Source organism: Aedes aegypti, chromosome 1, assembly GCF_002204515.2.
Source record: "Aedes aegypti strain LVP_AGWG chromosome 1, AaegL5.0 Primary Assembly, whole genome shotgun sequence".
NCBI lineage: Eukaryota > Metazoa > Arthropoda > Insecta > Diptera > Culicidae > Aedes > Aedes aegypti.
Window position 1 is genome coordinate 119,135,677 of NC_035107.1, and position 18,444 is coordinate 119,154,120.

General features: G+C 39.7%; 1 protein-coding gene across 12 annotated transcripts in view; it reads left to right on the forward strand.

Moving 5' to 3' along the window:
• The window catches only part of LOC5578826 (progestin and adipoQ receptor family member 3), a 103,574-nt gene that overhangs the window by 48,358 nt on the left and 36,772 nt on the right, over nucleotides 1-18,444 (forward strand). The window lies entirely within an intron of this gene.

Genomic DNA, 18,444 nt, shown 5'->3' on the forward strand with positions numbered 1-18,444 from the left:
CAAATATTGTAGCAGTGTATGTTAGCTTTGGAGAACCGTAAAATTACCGAATAAGTAGGAATACAATCATTTTCTAGGAAAGAATGGAATGGAAGGGTTTTTTCAGCAGCTTAATGTAATTTGGTGTACTAACATGATGCTGATGCTGGTCCACGAAAAGTGGACATAGCAACCTGTAACGGTACAGACAAACGGGTTTCGAAAGGAACATGGTGGGACAAGCGACAAACAGGGGGTCATGTAGACGAACGGAATGACAAAGGTTACAACAAAACATGCAAATCAATGTGTTTAACCTACCCAACATGTGCCTTATGACCCGGGGTGAGTTGATCCCGCTCTATTTTCTCGAAAATTTGAACATTTTTGTTCTAAGTAATTTTATGCATTCCAGTCATATATAGGCTGACCATAAGCCAACCAGATAAAAACGGGACAAATAAAAAAAACGGGACAATTTTAAAAGACATAGATTATGCGATTGTGCTACTTTTCCCCGAATGGCCCGTTTCTCTGAAGCCATTTCCCCGAATGGCCCGTTCCCTTGTAAAGCAATGCAGCTCAAAAAAGTGAAATAATAGTCTTAACCTGAGCAGGCGAAAATGCTAAGTAATAGCAAATTTTGATATGGACATACAAAAGTGATATTAACTTGAAAGATATAAGAGATAGAAGATCCGAAAATAATATCTAAAATTTACTCCTGGAATACTATTAGCATATCATATTTAGCTTTTATAAGATCTCACCAATATCAGCGAGCTTTTCCTTAGATCTTTCAACATCAAATTTAGCTACGGCTCAGAAGTTCAAGGAATAAAATTTTGATATTATCCTCAGATCTTTTATCTCTTATGTCTATCAAATCAATATCTCGATTTAATGGTCAGAGCTTCTGCTCGGGTAGTGAGATAGTGTTGAGTTAGAAAGATCGATAAGCCTCCAAAGAAGGAGATATTTGATCATTCTCGACTAAATACATATTGCCAAAAATACATATTGTTCACCACCTTGAAAAGCGAAAGGTTCTGACAATTATGAGTGTTATGACTTTTCGGAGAACTGAGTTGTTCGGGGAACTAGCATTCTGAGAACTGACGGGAGAACGACATTCGGGAAACCGCCATTCGAGGGAAAGAATGCAATCCCAAGCTACATGTCTGTATGATTCATTAAAAATCACTTAAGAACCTTGAAGCGCAATCTTTGATTTCCGAGAAGCAGCGTTTTTTAAGTAAAAAAAATCGTCACACTTTTCAATTTTTCTAATTCAAACGTGAATTTTTCTAATATTTCATTACTTTTTTGAAATATCCACTTTTTAAACAGTTAATTCAATCAATTGCGTATCAGAAGTAAACACTTAGTTGTTCTTTATAATTTTAGGTATTATAGAATAATAATCTTATGAAGATCCGTATTTTGGAAATCCTCCAAAATTTGGCATAAATATGAGTAAAGAAACGCAAAAAGTTAAGCAGAAGCATGTACGGATCAAGTTTAACTCTGTTTGAGAAATTAATAATTGCTTGGAAAGTAGATGAGTAAGACAATATACTCTGAAATATTTCTAAAAACTGTTTGTTATGTTTTTAATGTTATTGTTTTACTGGTGTTGAAAATTATGTGCCAATTCTCCATTTCTTAATATACGGGACAAATCTAGCATTTTCCATAAAACGACGGGACAGCCCGTCGTGGGGATGAAAACGGTACTGTCCCGTTAAATACGGTACGTATGGTCACCCTAGTCATATCTCGATATAACGTCACCTGTTTGTAACGTATTTTTAACCTCGATATAACTTTTTTTGGCATCGTTTTTTTTTCGCGAGTTTTATTATGGAGCTACAAGAACACATTTTTTTTTTCTAGATTCAACCACCAACAAATGCCAAGTCAGAGCAATGCCAAGGGATTTTACACGATTTTTTCCAGGTGTTCTTCCTAAAATTTATCACTGAACTTCATCAGGAAACCTTCCAAGGATGCCTCCAGTGAATCTTTCAATAATTTCTCAATGGAGTCATCTGGAAGTGAAAGAATTCCCTTAGTAACTACAAAACAATCTAGCGGAATTTGGGGCAAGTGTGCCACCTTAAGCAAATTGATCTCTAACTTTGTCTAAAGCTTATAAAATCCACCAATTTAGCCTCATGATGTTAGTTTCACATCTTTTCATAACCACTATGCCATTTAAGAAGAAAATTATTTCAAAAAGTATTAGTTTTGGAGCTTCTCAAATATCATCCAAAATAACCAATTTTTCGACACTATGGGGCAAGTATGCCACCCATATGGGGCAAGACGGCCACCGAATGAACATCGCATGTAATTCTACTTGTAATGAAATTTTCTTTATTTCATATTAATATTACTTACATAGCAGACGCTAATCGATAGTTTAAAAAATAATTTTAAGTTTACCGTAATAAGGGGATGCTTTATAACAAGGTTAAAAAAAAGGGTAACTTCCTATTACTCAATTCGAATAACTAAAATGGTTATTTTTGTATCCTAATAATGTATTACCCTAATATTATGGCGAATATATATAATATTAAACTAGATCAGCACTAAATAACATTAAAATAATGATGAAGTTATGTAAAACAGTACTTAATAAGCCAAAAAACATATTATTATTGAATATTTTGAGAAAAAATTACTTTAGGGGCAAACATGTCAGTTATTCCCCTACTTTACTTCAGAAACTGCTACTGGTGCCTCATTTCGGTTTATTATTATAATTTTGTTGATGATGTTTACATTTTTATAAATTTCACTCCAACATTTTTTGCTTACCAAATAGGTGGCACACTTGCCCCAATAAGTAAACATTTCAACCAAACTGGATTTCGTATGTAAAACTAAATAATTTTTTCGTTCAAATGCCACAATAACTTACACATTTGAATAGTTTCACGATGTACAGAACGTTAGAAAAATCTGGTAATAATTTACCCTCCACCATGCTATTTTGAAACAACGAAATCTTATAAAAAAATCACTCAAATTTGGTTGTCTTTGCACAAGTCGATGTAAATACGTGAAAAATAGAGAAATTTTCATCGTATTTTGATCATTGTATTGTGAACTATAATAGAACATACTGTTAAGCTCAAAGAGAAAATAAATATTATAGTTTTTATAAAAAAAGCAGGGGTGGCACACTTGCCCCAAAGTCCGCTATCCATGGATTGTCCAAGGAATATCTATAAGTATCCTTTCAGACAATTTTTAAAGAATTCCAAGAGAGATCTCCCAGAACTTCCACAAAGTAACCCTCGTGATGTTCATCTATAAACAATTCTAAGAATTCTTTCAGTAATTGTTCTAGGAATTACAACAGATTTTTTCAAAGATTGCTTCAACATTTTTTCTAGAAATAGGCGATTCATCCAAGAGTTCCTATAAAGATTAAATCTTTAAATTTGATTCAGCATTCATTTCAAAGATTCGCTTGATAATTCCTTGAGAAAAATAATCAGAAAATACTTCTGAGGTTCTGCCAAGAAATATATGGAAATTTCTCCAGGAGTTCATATAAAAAATAACCCAGAAGAGATCCGTTACCTGTTGGAAAGATTCTTTTCTCTTTTTATCTTGAATATGTATGAATGATGTATCTATGAAGGCGTTTGATCAAGAATTTTATCAAGTCATTTCGCGAGGATTTCGAATTGGAAAATCGATCCAGGGATTTTTTCATAAATTCTTTGGGAGCAGCCTTTTAAGAACTATCCAGTAATTGTTCAAAGAATGCTCTAGAATTATTCTAAAACATTCACAGGCATTTTCCAGAACTTCCACGAACTACTTGAGTTCCTTCTATGATTTTAAGTGGAAGGATATGCTCCACTGACTCCAATAAGCACTGTTGTCAATGGGTTCTTCCAGTGATTTCTAAAAAAAAATCTCTAAATATTTACCCAGAAATTTTTATTGGTACCCAAATTTTTTTTTCAGAAATTCTTCCAAAAACCTATCAAATTTTCATTCAGAAATTGTTTTAAAAACCGCTAGTTATTTTATTATGGAAAGCTCTTCAAGAATTGTTCTTGCATAAGTTCTTGATTTTTTTAATGGGGTTCTCAAGTGTTCCAGAACTCCTCCGGAAATCTATTGTAAAATTATTCCAAGAAGTTTTAAAGGATTTGATTCAAAAATAACTATGAATTCTCTTTTTTAATTAAGCTTGTAGTTTTATAAGCTCTTTCACAGTTATTTGCTGAGAGCTTTTTACCAAAGTTTCCATTTTTGCGATATATATTCTACAGCAGGTATGATGCTGTTGATAGTCCAGGAAATTTCCATAACGGAAAGTTCCTGTACACATCTCCCAACTATGTATTTTTTAATGGCCCATTAACTACCCCCGCACCAAAGAGCTCTACAGAGCCCCCTGGTAGCGGACACCATTTATTAGATATTATTAACGTATTTGCTTATAGTAGAGGTTCCTTAGGCCTTCCTGAGCCGAGTGGTTAGAGTCCGCGGCTACAAACCAAAGCTTAAGGTGTCTGGGTTCGATTCTTGGTCGGCCCAGGATCTTTTCGTAAAAGAAATTTCCTTGACTTCCCTGGGCATACAGTATAATCGTACCTGTCACACGATATACGAATGTGAAAATGGCAACTTACACACTTAAATTATTTTACGGATTCCTGTGAAATTTCAACAGCTGAACGGTAAAATAAATTAACGGAGTTCCATCAGTGCACCAGTATCCGCTCATGCCCCTATTTCCGCTCACTAGTGTAAAAATTGATTTTTCGTGTCAAAAACTCACATTTTTCGCACGGATATTCTAGCAATATTAATAACTTTCAATACGCCAGGCTGTCTTGGTAGTGTCATTCTCAAAACACACCCAAGCCGTTCCCATAGGGGACGTTAGCCACAAGGAAGGACATTTCAAGTAATACTGTTTCATATGGTATGCCCTCTTCAACATCTAATCCAATTTCTCTCGCCGTTCCCTTACGGTACCTATCCATCTAGTATTCATTGCTTTGTTCTCCATGCTCCCTCTTACTTCGAGCAAAATGGACCGATATGCCGGTAAACAAATTCAAAATATAATTATCACGGTCGATACCTTTGTATGTAACATAAAATTTGTGCAGTAAAAAATTCACAGCATTTTGGTCTCCCACTATAAATTTATCGCAAATGAACCATTTTGTAAAAAATACTATGTTTTGCATTCTGAACTAATTTTGAAACAAAAGGATTTAGAGCAATATACCCTTTGGCAAAAGTGTTTAATTTAACAAGAGAAACAAGTATGTAGAATTTTTTTTTCTGTATAATTCATACTTTTCAAAATATATCAAAACCAAAATTTCGACATTTCTTTCCATATGGAACATTTGCGATAACTTCAAAGTGTGGGGTCAGAATGGTGTGAGTTTTTAACTGCACAAATTTCATGTTATCTCCTAGCGGCGGTAGGAATTTCAGATCAATCGGAGCTCCAGGATCAAGTTCCAAGTTTCCAAATTTGGCCAAACTATTCCAAAAAGATCTTTCACCAACCCTTCACGACTTTTATTAAGTTATGCTCTCTAATGTTGCATCCATTTTTGATGTCTCGTTGATATTGATCTGGGTTAAAAGCTTTCAAAAATGCTGAAATTCAATGAAACAATGTTTTTAAAATTTCAAAAGTCTAATATATTGTTTCAAATCTAACCATTCTAAAGCACTCATTATGCCAAACGGAAACATCTTGAACAAAAGTAAAAAAGAATCTGCTTCGATATAACGAAAACAAAACAAAAATCGAGTTAGGTACGTTGTATCGAGATATTACTTTATCTATACAAAAAAAAAGTCAGAGCTGAAAATCCATCAGATGTTAGAATTACCTCAACTAAAATTCAATAGAGATCTTTTGAACGGCTATAAAAAATAACTTTGCGTATATTATAACAGGTCATCTCAAATTGAGTACGCTTGGTAAAACCCAAGCAAACAGGTTCGTGTTTTTTCTGTGTCGCTGGATTAGAAGTTTTTTTTCTTCTATTTGTGTTTTGTCGGCAGTGCACTTGTGAAACCCAAGCAAGTGGATTCGTGTAAAAATGACGATAAAATGTGCTATGAAAAAAAAAATTACTTCACTTGGCCTTAGTGTATATAGTAAAAAAGAGGGATCAAATCTCCCCAGATTCAATGAATAGTAATAACTAGTATATATTTTTATATTTTCAAATAGGTCCTTTAAATTTGAGTGTTTAATAAGTGGAAAAGATTTTATAATATATTTTTCAGATTTAAGTGACAATGCATTAGCGCATGTGTGCAAAACGAAATCAGAATTTTAAAGAAACAAATCTTGAGGGATATTTATATTTTTCAACGAACTTCAACAGATTCTCCTATAATGATTTTATCTAAAATTGTTTTAAATAAATTTGATTGTGATTGGATTCTATCGAAAAATCTTCCAAAGTTCTGCCAAATTTAAACCAGAAATTCCTCTAGTTTTCTCAAATTAAATTTCAAAATTTGGAGTGAAATAAAAAATGCTTTTTTATATTTTTTAGATTTTGAAAAAAAACTTTGTGCGTAATATTTTAAATTATTTTGGTGGAAACTCATAAAAACTCACCTTTGGTCTAACACGCAGTTAAAAAAAAGTTTAAAGGCAGAATATTGAAAAAAATATTAGAGCAATTTGTGAAGGATTTAACAAACCAACGGCTATTTTTTAACATTTTTTTTTTCACACTTTCTTCTACAGAAATGCAAACTTAAATTTAACGTGAGTTTGCATTCATTTTAAGAAACTGTCAAAGTTTATGTCATATTTGGAGTAACCCTTGTGAAAGGTGATGCATTTTGATGTATAAAACTCAAAGCCTAAATAATAGTCTTTATTTTAGAATTGATTTATTCATCGATTTCTCCAGGAAAATATTTTTGTTAGATTTCAAGCCTTTTCACATAACTTTTTCAACGGATTTCTGCAAGAAAGCCTGCTAATTTTTTTTTCTCAGGGTTCTTTGAGAAAATCCTTCGCGTATAAAGGATTAAAAAAAGATGACTATGAATGCCTCAAAAAATTGCTCACGAGAATTCTTTAGAGATAAGAGATACTTCCAGAATTTGCTCCAGAAATAACTACTGGCTTCCATCCTAGTAGCATTAAAAAAGGGACTATCAACACTATCAGAAATTATTCAAAAAATTCTGCAACAATTTGTTCAAGGATTTCTTAAGGAAACCTTCAAGGAGTTTTTCAGGGATTCCCCAAGAATTGCTCCAACTGCCCCAAGAAAAATATACCACAATTTGTGAGCGATTCATTCTGCATTCATTACAGTTCCCAGAAGTTCACCCAAAGACTTCTTTATGAATTTGTTCATCCCTGTTTTTCTTCCAAGGTATGGGTTTGTTCACAAATTTCATAACTCCAAAAGAGGCCATATTCAACACTCACCCACCCCTTCGTAACACTTTTTGTATGAATATTTTATAAATTTTGTATGGACTGTAACATCACGAGGACACCCACCCACTCTTTTTAGCGTTATGAAATTTGTGAATGGTCCCTATTCTAAATCTTCTGTTGAACCATTTAGAACTTCTTATTCACAGATCAATATTGGAATAATAATGCGTTTGCATTTCAAAACATTCAACCACTTTGCAATCGCATTGACTTCGCTTGGGATGTGTAAATGAATCACGTCACGCTTTTAAGTAAGCGATGTCCTGGATGAAACAAAGACGCTCCATACAAAATTGGAGATTTGATACAAAATCGTCGGGGTCGGGATTGCTTCACGCAATCTATGGACCTTCCCTCATTCTATGTTTGTTCGAATTGCAAGAAGTAAACCGCATGGTGTCCCAACCAACTGACCAACAGTTAGTATATGCATGCAAAAGCTTAAAATACAATCATCCGCTAGCCAAGAGTTCGATTCGTCACTCCATAGGCTTATGAAGCAACACCATCATCGGTAAGTTGAGCAGTAAGCAAGGTAACCTCTACCAAACCTATCCATATGCTCGGTGGAAGATATGTAGGAGCCTACCTATATATGCATTCGTTCTGGCACGGAGGATGGTTGTAGTGTTGCAGACGAATGCTGACAGCGAGACAAAAACCGGGCCTTGCGACACATTGTCCTCCACTTGTTGCGGCTTCATCCGACCATCGCGCGCCGCCGTCTACTGTGAGTAGCCGCAGTCACCCCGCAGTTTTGGATAACCCACAAATATGGAACATTTCTTCTTGTTATTGGCATTAACGTCCTCACTGGGACTGAGCCTGCTTCTCAGCTTAGTGTTTTTATAAGCACTTCCACAGTTATTAAATGAGAGAGCTTTCTTTGACAAAGTTGCCATTTTTGCATTTATATATCGTGTGGCAGTTACGATTATACTCTATGCCCAGGGAAGTCAAGGAAATTTCCATTACGAAAAGATCCTGGACCGACCGGGAATCGAACCCAGACACCTTCAGCATGGCTTTGCTTTGAAGCTACGGACTCTAACCACTCGGCTAAGGTAGGCCCCGCTGCACAGTGATTCCTCTCCATACAAAAGATGGAAAAAGTCTTAAAATAGATTTTTTTTATATTATAATAAAACTTCTTCACTGTCATTGACCAGATTTTGCATTTTTTGACACTATTTATCATCATCACATGGTTAACCCATTTTTAGGTTAATGCTTTATGTATCAGAATTCAATGTCATCAACATGTAATTTGTCTCCGTCAAGCTATATGGCAATTGAGCGCAGCTAGTTTTGCATTAAATTCATGTTTATTTCCCATTGTGATTTACAAAAATTATTTTTACAACTTAAGAGTTTGACCTTCAGGTCCTTCAGCTTTAATTTTGGTTGATTTTTGTTCTCGTTGTGGAATAGATTTGGTTTTACCCTAGTGTAATTAATCGGCCTTTAAGGCTCTGGTAGTTTTAAGGAAAGAAAAGAAAAGAAAATTTGATAACCTAACTACTACTATTTACACTACAAAAAAATTTGATAACCTAGGGGGGAACGAGGTCCCGGATGACCTGCTGGCCAGATTGGTGGCAACGAGCCCTGAATTTTTCAATCGAGTCACCAAAGCGCTCCTCTAAAGTTTTGATCTCGGCCAGACGGTGGACCTCGGTTGTCCTCGTTCTCGGAGGACTGTTGAGGATCATCCGGAGGAACTTATTTTGGGTCCTCTGGAGCCTCAGATGGTGGGTTTTAGCGCAACTCTCCCAGATTGGTACGCCATATTCAATTACTGGAAGAATGATCTGTTTGTAAACAGCAAGCTTGTTCTTCAAAGACAGAGTTGACTTCCGGTTGATGAGTGGATAAAGTGCTTTTAGCAAGATATTGCTTTTGATGACCGTTTTGTCAACCTGCTGTCTGAAGAGAAGCTTGCTGTCTAACGTTAGCCCAAGGTAGTCGGCTGCATCAGACCATTCCATCGTTGATCCACCGAGGGTGATTTTACAATCCTCAGCCGGAAAAAGTCTGGGGGATTTGGAATAGGGGAAGAGGATGACCTGGGTCTTCGCTGCGTTGATACAGATCTTCCAGCTGTTCAAATAATCTGACAAAACGTTCAGGTCTCTCTGGAGTCGAGATGTTAGTGCTCTCGTGAATCTGCCGCTGTAGACGACTGATGTGTCGTCAGCGAACAGTGACAAAGAGCCGCCTTCAGAGAGCTGAGGCATGTCCGAGGTGAACAGGTTGTATAGTAGGGGACCTAAAATACTGCCCTGTGGAACACCTGCGGGGATGTTGTGAGGGTCTGAGTTGACTCCATTAAGGGAAACCCTGAACGTCCTGTTAAACAGATAATGTTTGATGATTTTCACCAAATAGATGGGAAGATTGTATCGGTGCAGCTTGTACACCAGGCCGTCGTGCCAGACGTTGTCGAATGCTTTTTCAACATCGAGCAACGCCATGGCGGAGGATTTGGCAAGGGACTTGTTCCGCCTGAGGATGTTGGTTACTCGAGTCAGTTGGTGCACGGTTGAACGACCGCGTCGAAAGCGAAACTGTTCCTCGAGCAAGATGTTGTTTTGATCGGCTGCCGAAAGCAGCCGTCTGTTGATTGCTTTTTCAAAAAGCTTTGATAACCCTGAGAGAAGGCTGATGGGTCGATAGCTTTTGGGGGAGGAAGGATCCTTCCCAGGTTTCTTAATGGGGATGACTTTTGCTGACTTCCACGACGAGGGGAAGTAGCTAAGTCGAAGGCACTGATTGAAAATCAGTGCCAGATGTTGGTAGAACTGGAGACTCAATTGCTTGAGCTCCAAGTTCAGGATGTTGTCGAAACCTGGGGCCTTCATGTTTTTGGATGTTTTGAGATAGGCCAGCAACTCGTCGGCAGTGATCTCCAACTCCTCCGAAAAGTCGTTGGGAGATTGGTGTAGGTTAGCTGCGTGTTCGGAAACAGCAGCTTCGTGTGGGCTAGGGATGTCTAGCCCTAGATTGTGGGAGCTGACGAAATGCCGACCTATCTCAGCAGCCTTCTCCGCAGGGGTTATCAAGCGATCCTTAGAGTCGGTGTTGTCTAATGGGATCAACGGTGGAATAGGTCTGGGTTTGGATTTTAAAAGTTTGGTCATCTTCCAGAATGGCCTAGCACAATCTGGGAGAGAGCGGATCGTGTTGGAAAAATCATCGTTCCTGAGGTCCACCATTCTGGCCTTGATTATTTTGGATATGCGATTGACCTCGCTTTTCAACGCAGGCAGACCAGAGCGTTGGTACTGCCTGCGTTTGGTGTTCCTTAAACGAATGAGATCTTTGGTAACACGATCGATAAAAAGGGGGTTGCTCACCTGACCAGATGCTGGTACATGCTGTTCTCGGGCCACGGAGATGGCCTCTTCGACGCTCTGCAGGTGCCGGTTGATGTGTTCAGCGGACGCCAGGGGAGCCTCGTACTGGATGTTAGCGTCGACACACCGCTGGAATTGGCCCCAGTCGACACGGTGGTAGTTTCGCCGGGTGACCCGATGCCGGTTGACCAGGGAACCAACTTCTGCCACCACCGGGTAGTGGTCCGAGCTCAGGTCCTGGTGAACGACCGGTTGGGAGATGTTATCGGCCATGTTGGTCAGGAAGACATCAATGGTCGCATGGGCCCCGGACCGGCTCAGGCGGGTGGGTGAATCCGGGCTCAGGATGGTGTAGTGGCCTTCCTCCAGGTTCTGTTGTAGGATGAGGCTGTTCCTATTTCGCCGGGGGTTTCCCCAGGTCTCGTGGCTTGCGTTCAGATCGCCAGCCAGGATGAACTGCCCCTGCCGCTGTGTCAGTTTGACGAGGTCTTGCTTTAAGGCCGCCGATGTTCCGTCGTTGATGTTGGTTTGCTTCGGGCAGTACGCCGCGATGATCGTGATTGGGCCGATGGAGGTTTCCACCCGAACACCTACGGCCTCGATGATTTGGAGTTGAAAGCTCGGCAGCAGGGTGCAGTTGACGTTCCTCCGCAGAGCAACCGCAACGCCTCCACCTTCGGATCCGCACCGGTCAAGCCGCACGAGCCGGAAGTCGGGGATGAAGATGTTAACTTCCGGCTTGAGGTGCGTCTCCGTTATCACGGCTATGTCGATGCCTTCCTGGTCCAGGAAGGCGGACAACTCTCGATTTTTGCTCCGGAGGGAGCAAGCGTTCCAGTTGAGGATCTTGGTGGTGGCCTCACGGGCCATATTTGGCGAGAAAGGCGAATACCACCGAGTTGGCGGCGTTGATCTGCTCCGACTTGGAACGGCAGGCGCGCAGCCGTTGGAACAAGTCCCTGGTGGACTCCAACATTTGCTCCGGAGTATACAGGGAGCCGTCGTCGGAGGGAGGAGTGCCGGGGGCACTGCGTCCAGGATTCCCCCATCCAGGAGGGGGCGCATTCTGCACCGGTGGGGCGGCGGCGGCGGCCGCGAGGCGATGTTGAACAGAAGGGGCTGGTTGGCGGGATGCTTGCCGGTGGGTTGATGGAAGCGGTGGTAGATTGGGCACTTGGTACCGGGGCGTCGGGAAGTGCTCCTCAGTCATCGGTGGAGGTGGTTGGCGCTGGCGTTGCCGTCCCAGCTTCTTGGCGGATGCTTGCTGGCGGATTGCCAGAAATTCCGCACGTTTGGGGCAGTTGCGGCTGCTGCCCTCATGGTTTGCACCGCAGTTGGCGCACTTCGGTTCGGTGCCCTCCATCGGTTGGCAAGTTGTAGTGGCGTGCGCGCCGGCACATTTGCCACAGCGGGGCTTCATGTGGCAGTTCCGTGTACCGTGTCCGAGCGCAAGGCAGTTGCCACACTGCGTTACGTCCCGTTTCTTCGGGCGGTAGCGCTCCCATTCCACCACGATGTGGAAGAGCGCTCTCACTCTCGTCAGGCCCGCCATGGTGGTAGACCCCTTCTCCAAATGGGCCAGGTAGAGCTGGTCCCGGTGTCGTCCTCCTTGTGCTCGCCGGATGGGGAACACACTCGTCGGCTTGAGTCCAGCCGCCTTCATCTCATCGATGATGGCCTCCGGGGTGAACTCCGGCAGCCCTCGGATGAGGACTTTCAACGGCTTGCTACCGGGGGCATCGTGGGTGTAGAATTCCACCCCTTTTGCCTTCAGCAGCTTGCCGGCCTTGTCGAAATCGGCGCCGGAGGCGCACATGATCTTAGTGCCGGTATGGCACAGCTTGAACAGCGGCCGAATGTTGTTGGCCGCTAGCTCGGATCGCAGCGCCGAGAGGTCCTTCGACGCCGTGAAGAGGGGGGGAACCTTCGCGCCCGGGGGGGCTTGGTCCACAGGCAGGGAGGCAAACTTGTTATTTGCCAGCAGCCTGCTGTATGCCGCCGGGTTGGCATCTTCATTTCTGGCTCGTTTCGGCGCGCTGGTCTGCCCGCTGTCGGCCAGCGGGGCGGGGGTCGAGGCGGAGTCCGCCTTTTGCTTCCGATTGCGACCCATCACTATGGGCCGCGGTTGCTCTGCTTCAGCTAGCAGAGATGCTTTCTGGCTAGCCACCCCTAGGAGGTAGGTTAGCGCCGGAGAGCAGTCGCGGGAGCGGGAAATCGCGAATAAAGTGCACTTCGCACACGCACGGAAGAGAATTCGAACTTGTGTCTCGCAACTCAAAAAGACACGCAACCGTTCACAACGGCAGTTCGATTCGGAAAATGATCAAGCGCAGCTAGTAAGGCAGCGTCCATTTATTACGTAACGCAAAAATTGAAAATTTTCGACCGCCTCCCCCCCCTCCGTAACGCTTTTTGTATGAAAAATTTAAAATTTTTGTATGAGTCGTAACGCTTGAGCCTACTCCCCCCCTCCCCCTAGAGCGTTACGTAATTTGTGGATGCCGCCTAAGAGGTTTGAAAGTTGAATCCTTTAGTATCGTTACAGTAGTTTCTTATTGAACGATACTTACACAAATATGTCTTTTCATTAGCACCCAAAAAGAGGTATTCATTACACACATTAATATTTGAACGTATTCAGTATTGTCGTATTCAACAGGTTAGTCAATCGACAGAAAACCTATGTCGCGCAAGTTTGCGTTTAGTTATTAAGGTGAAGATAAATCTAAGGCAAACCTCAAATTTTCAAGAGCACAATTCTGGAGAACCAAACATCCGTTAACCCCTCTACCGGCAGCTTCATTTTTTACCTCAAAATAAATATTCAAATCTCTATAACTTTTTTGTTTATCAATATTATTGCACCATTTTTTCCCAAGTTCTTAAAAAAATCTTTTAGTTTGAGAATCCGTATTGATATTTATTATTGGTGATCTGGTTCTGAAGATATTTCGATGTTCCTTGGGGGATCAACATTTTCCATATAAAATGTCTTTGGCGGCCATTTTGTTTTTGATCAATTTATCAAAAACATAAAATGTGGACTATATGATGCCAGGTAATAAGGAGCTACTCTGAAAAAATCTTACAAATCCATTAAGAATTCTTGTAGATATCTGAAAATTACGATATGATGTTTTTTGAAGTTTTTAAGATCTTTATTTGGCCAGAAGAACAACTAATGTCCGAAAAAAAAGGAAAATTCCAAGAGAGATGCTTTAACTGCTACTGGTACAGGGTTAAAAAATCAGCATTAAAAATTTTACCTTCTTTTGAACATAAGCTGTTCCTTCGACTTTGCAACGGAGTGATTTATAGGCACGCCGATATTGATGTTCATTTACATCGATATACCTTGCGCTCTGATTTAAAATCCAGACGCTTTGTATAAGAAACATTTCACACAAAATGTTCAATATTTGCAGTTTAGAAGATCCCGCTTTCGTTGCTCGTTTTAATTAGCAGCTTTCATAGATATCTATGAAAATTTTGATTGCTCAACTCAGTTGTGGCAACTGGCTTAGACGTCTCTCTACGTGATTTCAATTGAGGGATTGACATTTCTTATTATGATTTCGACAAGCTGTCCGGAATTCGCATCAAAGTGTCCGGAGTACACGGCAAAAGTGAGGAAGCGTCCGAATAAGAATCATTAAAAGGTCCACACATTCCTATTTATTTTAAATTATTCATGTTGCAGAACATTTGAAAGTAGGGGCCCAGATAGCCGTAGCGGTAAACGCGCAGCTATTCAGCAAGACCAAGCTGAGGGTCGTGGGTTCGAATCCCACCAGTCGAGGATCTTTTCGGGTTGAAAACTTTCTCGACTCCCAGGGTATAAAGTATCATCGTACCTACCACACGATATACACATACAAAAATGGTCAATCGGCAAAGAAAGCTCTCAGTTAATAACTGTGGAAGTGCTCATAAGAATACTAAGCTGAGAAGCATGCTCTGTCCCAGTGGGGACGTAACGCCAGAAAGGAGGAGGATCATTTATTTATTTATTTATTTATTTATTTATTGAAAGTTAAATGGTTTGAATGCTCGAAAACGTTGAGAAATCATACAGAATGATATTTTATATGCTAATATAAAATATACTTTTAAAAAACCATATGTCTTAAAGTATTTGCTTGTGCTTTACATTAACTTTTTTGTACTGATAAATTATGACCAATATCTGTCCCTTTTTCCAGTTAACTCAACTTATCCTAAACAAACATTATTCTTATTTCGATCACTAAAATTCCCATAACTCATTATTTTTCAATGCCAGAGAAAAAAAACTAATAAATTTGACAACTACCGAAAAATTAAATATTACATATACTTTGCAATTGGATTAAATGGACAAATTGATGTGAAGTTTGCGAAAAAATTACACGTCTTCTCAGTGAGAATCGAACTTAGACTCCCTGATCTCTAGTTAGGGCGCGTTACCCCTACGCCATGAGAGGACTCATGGATGCAGAAGTTGACGGACGCGAAAAAATTTCACTCCCGTCAAAAGTAATCTTTTTATTCCGTTTATGAGCTTCTTCAAGCCGAATATCGAATAAGCTTTTAAATTCATTTAATGTGTAATAGTGTTAATTGAAAAAAGTGTGGAAATATATCTTTAGTGTTGTGATTCAATTGTTTAATTTAATCGTCTTGCTGTCTTGGGATCGTTTTCAACGTTTCGGTTACGGAATAATCATGTTCGAAAGTATTGTCGCAAAGCCACCATACCGGACAGCGCAGCGCACAACCCACTCGCGCCGTACCTCAACTTGCCGCGGAAACCGGACTTTTAGCGCTGCGCTGCAATCTTATGCTTTTTATGAATACAGCGAACTAATCAGATATTATTCGCGACTCTCGGGGACCGAAGATAAATAATAAAAAAAAACTGTTTGACATGAAAATAAATAATTAATGCATGGTTCGTCACTCCCTGCGTCAACAAAAACTTTCATCAAGAACACACATTAAATAAAATAAAAATAACTTTTTTTTTAATTAACAATTATTTTTGAATAGTTCGTCACTTCAATCAATCACGGAGTAGCAACTACGAATTGTACGGTCATCTATCCTTATGCTTATAAATTATGCCAAATGGCCATTATGTCAAACGGCATTATGCCAAATGGCTTCATGCCAAATGGGGTAGAGCCACCACAGTTAAGAATCAATTATAAGGCGATTCCAAAAGAAACGCCAATGCTTATGCCTTCATGATTACTACACTTTTCATTTACCTCGCATATAAATTCTCGCTATTTTTTTCTAAACAACCTTTGTAACATTAAGACATTCTCTCCTCTCTCGCTTGGTTTGGTTATTATACCGCTTAGAAAAGCATAACTCGTCCCCTTAATGCTAAAACTAGATAACTCGAAATTTTGAATTTTAGAGTTCAATTTGTCAAAAAAAAAAAAAAAATCTTCATCAATTCTGCAAGATACCCACACATCATAAGCGAGTGATTGAAAATAAACATATCAAAGTTTACATTTCAGTCATATTTTTTGTGATTAACAATCACGTTGAGAAACGGCTAAATTTTTAATGTTGGATAGCTCAAAAGGGGCCCAGATAGCCGTAGCGGCAAACGCGCAGCTATTCAGCAAGACCAAGCTGAGGGTCGTGGGTTCGAATCCCACCGGTCGAGGATCTTTTCGGGTTGGAAATTTTCTTGACTTCCCAGGGCATAAAGTATAATCGTACCTGTCACACGATATACGCATGCAAAAATGGTCAAAGCTCTCAGTTAATAACTGTGGAAGTGCTCATAAGAACACTAAGCTGAGAAGCAGGCTCTGTCCCAGTGGGGACGTAACGCCAGAAAAGAAGAAGAAGATGAAACAGTTATGCTTTTATGGGCTAAATTGCAGTGGAATACTGGAGCTTCAGAAAAGTTTTCCAAGTTGCTGTTGTAGCTTTCTGATTCATAATATGGTCATTATTCGTGATACGGATACTTCTCTATCAGTGATGCACAGCTATAGGTTAGAAAAGGTTTTAAATGGCTACCTAAATCACCACTTTTTCGTAAATAGTAGTGAATTGCGTATATGTTATTCTTAAAAATAATTATATGCTGCAGTTTTAGAGTGGTAATTCAATCTCACTCAGCGTTACTATAATTTTTGATCAGATTTTCCTCTATCAGCGATCTTTAGTTGATTCATAATTGTGGAGTGACTGCACCCCGATTGGCTTCTGGTGAATGATCTTTTGCACCCCCGATGGCAGTGCTAAGAAACGAGGATGAGAATGAATGAGGCGCAAGGTAACAGTGCCGCTAAAGTTATGTAACCGTTAATGACCAACAGCATCAGTGTCTGAGGAACAAGCTTGGTAGAGAATTTTTGCAATTTTATTTTCTAGCCCTCTTTGGATGTATGTGCTGAGTTGACTGTCGGGGGGCTTGACTCTTTTGAAGCAGCGTTACTGATTGAGTTGCTGATGTTGACTGAGCTGATTTGAGTGCATGTGAACTTTGTGTTTACGTTCGCTATACGATTATTTTGCCGTATCCATACGAACTCTTTTCATCGTATTTAGGTCAAGATCGTTCACAAAACAGTAAATATTGCGTGCCACGGTCAAACCAAGAGAATGTATTTAACTTTTGAAAACTTGTTGCTAGCCTTGAAAATCTCATGATCAAGTATGAACAATAAGATAACTGTTTTACTTTTTTGGGTACACCTACCTTCTGTTTCAAGGCGTCAACGATAAATTATTCAAAACTTCATCGTGGTTTACGATAATTTATTAGGAATAATAATATATGACTTTTGAATTGGATTATTCGTGAAATTCTTGCTAATTTGATCAATCCCGAGAAGGTTAGTTGCATTTTTTTTATTCCTTTATTAGTGCCATTTTGTTGGTAACTATTGAACAAGTTGTGTGAAAACTATTGATTCTAAAGTTGCAGATCGTCTGATTTTAGACAAAAAAATGCACCAAGACTTTGATGTAACAGACAAACTACACGTCGTATAATTTTGATGTCTTCAGCGAATATGTGCATTAAGTGATAAGGACCAAATCATCACAGCTAGATTTACATTGAGAGTCATTCTCGAATTTTCAATTTTATACCTCGATGATATTACTATTCTACAATACACCAAGGAAATTACGCATCCACGCCATTATCCTTACGGCTACTATTACAACCGTTATGCACGCGGTTAAACCGGTTATAAGCAATGCTGATCCTGAACTATTATTTAAACCTAGGTCACCAACTCTGATCTGATCAATGTCCATTTACTTACTCGCCTCGCCACATGAAACGCACTTGCACGATTTCTTCCTGTCACACATAGCGTTTGCATTATATTCAGTAAAAGGTGTCTGACCGGATCGACCAGAACCAGTTAAAAGCTATAGAAACAGTGAAAATATATTAGGGTGGCTGATAGTAGTAATGCGGTTTTCAGTAATAAAATGAATGAGTTCTATCTCTTTAGCAAGGGAATAGTAGAAATCAACTAAAATGCTATGAAATCAATGTATACCACTATTATAGGAACAGATCATGTTCCTTTAATGCAGGAAGTGTATTTTTCAAAGATACAATTATTTTATCATTCTAAGAATGATATTTACATGAATTAGAAT